The sequence below is a fragment of the Priapulus caudatus genome, unplaced genomic scaffold (genome assembly GCF_000485595.1).
Source record: "Priapulus caudatus unplaced genomic scaffold, Priapulus_caudatus-5.0.1 Scaffold1696, whole genome shotgun sequence".
NCBI lineage: Eukaryota > Metazoa > Priapulida > Priapulimorpha > Priapulimorphida > Priapulidae > Priapulus > Priapulus caudatus.
In genome coordinates this window covers 42,309-45,009 of record NW_014578757.1, presented here as the reverse complement: position 1 = coordinate 45,009, position 2,701 = coordinate 42,309, and the positions used below count along the sequence as shown (strand labels likewise).

The 2,701-nt window shown below is 51.2% G+C and overlaps 1 long non-coding RNA gene across 1 annotated transcript; it reads left to right on the top strand.

Moving 5' to 3' along the window:
* The first annotated feature begins 460 nt into the window (after nucleotides 1–460).
* Nucleotides 461–1,355, top strand: LOC106817355. Its single transcript, XR_001395041.1, has 3 exons — nucleotides 461–521; nucleotides 863–976; nucleotides 1,334–1,355. It is a non-coding gene; the product is annotated as an uncharacterized LOC106817355 (long non-coding RNA).
* The last annotated feature ends 1,346 nt before the right edge of the window (nucleotides 1,356–2,701 follow it).

Below are 2,701 nucleotides of genomic sequence, written 5' to 3'. Positions count from 1 at the left end.
GCGCGCGCGCGCGCGCGTGCGTGCATGTGTGTATGTATGTATGTGTGTATGTATGTCTATTGGCATTGTCACACAACATAACCCTAACACGAAAAGTACGAGATAAGAGAGCTCGCGTTTCCGTGGTTATTATTTCCTTCGTTTTTAACAGAGGGGCAGCCGCTGTGGGCTCTCGCCTATGTTAGGACTCCCTTCTCCCTTCCGTATGTACGTGGGTATGCCGGTGTTGTCACACCTCACCAGCATAACTCTAACCCTAATCGCAGTCCCTAATTTTAAGCCCTAGTCCTATTTCTAAGACCTACCCCTAACCATAAACCTTAACGCTACACCCCAACACTAACCTCACACCCAAACTAAACTTTCTAACCCCCTCCTGTGGGTGCGCGTGCATGAGCGAGCGAGCGTGAGGTGAGGTGAGATTTGATCGCGTCTAACATGGCGTCTCTGCGTGTGTTTCAGGTTCCGAGCGAGTGGGATTGTTCACGCGACGCCCTCTCCGCCAACCTAGCAGAGCTGAGGTACGTGCGCGTAACGACATCGCAGCGACGTCCCACACGATTCACGCGTAAAATGCTAGCATTCGCTCGGTTTCAATGGCGACTTGTGGCATCCATAAGGTGTCTGTGTCGGCGTAAATAGGCCTAGGTGTCGTGGTGATTTTGATTGGGACTAATTTTGATTTGTCGGTGGATACATACGCTGACAAGGGAGGCATGTGTTTCTGTTAAAAATGTGTTCGCGCTCGGTTTTCCCCAAAGACGGATCGAGTAGCGCTAATGTCACGCGTGAGTGCGCGATTCGTCGTCTCTCCAGATTATCGATCGATCGCACGTTTAGCGTTGTTCGTTTCGTTCCGCAGGGTTGCCGTGTGGCACGCGAACACAACATCGATGATGGGGAACGTGTTCATGGGCGAGATCAAGCTGAGACTGAGTAACTTCGGCGACGACCTTTGCAAAGGTCACGACTCCTGGTAAGGACGCCGTCTCCCCCATTGTTGTACGCACCGAGCGAATCTGCCGGATCTTGTCGGAGTTTTTTCCTACTGGGAAAAACCCTTTATTATCTCTTTTTTTAGTGTAATTATCATTATTTCATTATATTTATTTTATTGTTTTATTTATTCGTTATTTTATTTATTATTTTACAGATGCGACATTACACGATTGCGTGCAAACACTTTTTTATTACATCACGCAGTCCGTGCAGTGTGTTCTTATGCTTTTGAAGCAGACCGTTGGCTGTGGTTTCAGCCCCTCCTAACCCCGCCTCCTAACACCGCATAATGGTTTGCGCTGTAATCTTTCTCTCTCCCGATCTCTCCCTGCAGGTATCTACTGCAGCCCAGGAAGGAATCTCTCAATGCCAGGTTATATATATATTCCGTGCGTGTACCGCATTCAATACACTTCGGCGTTGGAATATAAAGTGAGAATAATCCGGTATTAGCGGATGCTACGTGCTACCGAGACAAACCAACAAAAAAACTGACGAAGACGCGAAGATTCCGTTGTTTTATTATTTTTTTTATTTGCCCATCGGAAGCCTTGCACATGTTTTGTAAATTTACGGGGGCGGCGGCGCCGTCGGATAGTCCGTCAGGCATTCATTCAGACCCCGGCTACTAGAATTACACGGTAGCACGCAGCAGCACGTAGGCGGGAATAATTAGATATTAGCACATATGGCCTGTAAGCCTGTATACTAGTCGCCGTAGAGTTTCGAGCTGGGCAGGTGTAAAACGCTGGTGGTGGCGTTTCAGCTCCGGTTGGGAGACCGGGGGAGGCGTGTGAGAAGTTAAGGCTGTGGGTGTCGGTGGGTGGCGGGTGTGGCTAACGAATTTCAATCTAGAGGTTAATTTCTCATTCGTTGACAAAATGCGGTGGTTGTCGTCGTTTGAAAATGCCTATAATTAGTCAAATCCGTGCTTGGATGCGGGCTTTGGGCGTCATCATGCTAATGTGAGATGCCCTTCCCAGTGGACACCTGTGCGCTCTTACTTAGTCGTTATGCTGGCTCATTTTGTCCCCGTAAGTGAAAACGCCGAGCGAGATGAGCAGCTAACGACGTGGTAAAGGTGGACGATGCCGCCCAGCGATGTGTTTACGTGTTGGTAGGTTGTGATGTATGCGTGTAGGTGCGGTAGATCTAGATGTATTCTTGTCGTGGGGGGCATATTTCTTCACTCCCTGCTTCCTTCCCTCCCCGCCCCCTCTCTATGTCCCTTTCCCTCTGCCTCGCTCCCTTTCTCCCAGCCTCTCCCAGCTTCTCTCCCAGCCTCTCCCAGCTTCTCTCCCAGCCCCTCGCCCTGCCTCTCCCCTGTCTCCTTGTCTCCCCACTTGTCTCCCTCCCTTCCTCCCTGCCTACCTCCTTTCCTTCCTTCCTTCCTTCCTTCCTTCCTTCCTTCCTGTCTGCCTGCCTGCCTGTTTGCCTGCCTGCCTGCCCCCCTGCTTGCCACTCTGCTTGCTTGCCTGTCTGCCTGCCTGCTTGTCTGTCTGCCTGATGGTTATCGTGACTCTCGTGGGCTGCTATCGTGCGTGGTGGTGGTTAGTAATGGTGGTTGGTGGTGGTGGTCGTGGCTACTACGGGGGCACGCAAGACAGGCGACCACGCCAAGCCCCTCTCCGTCTTCGTCCCCCCCTCTCTCTCTCTCTCTCTCTCTCTCTCTTCTCATCTGCTTCTCATCCCTCAGCTCCTC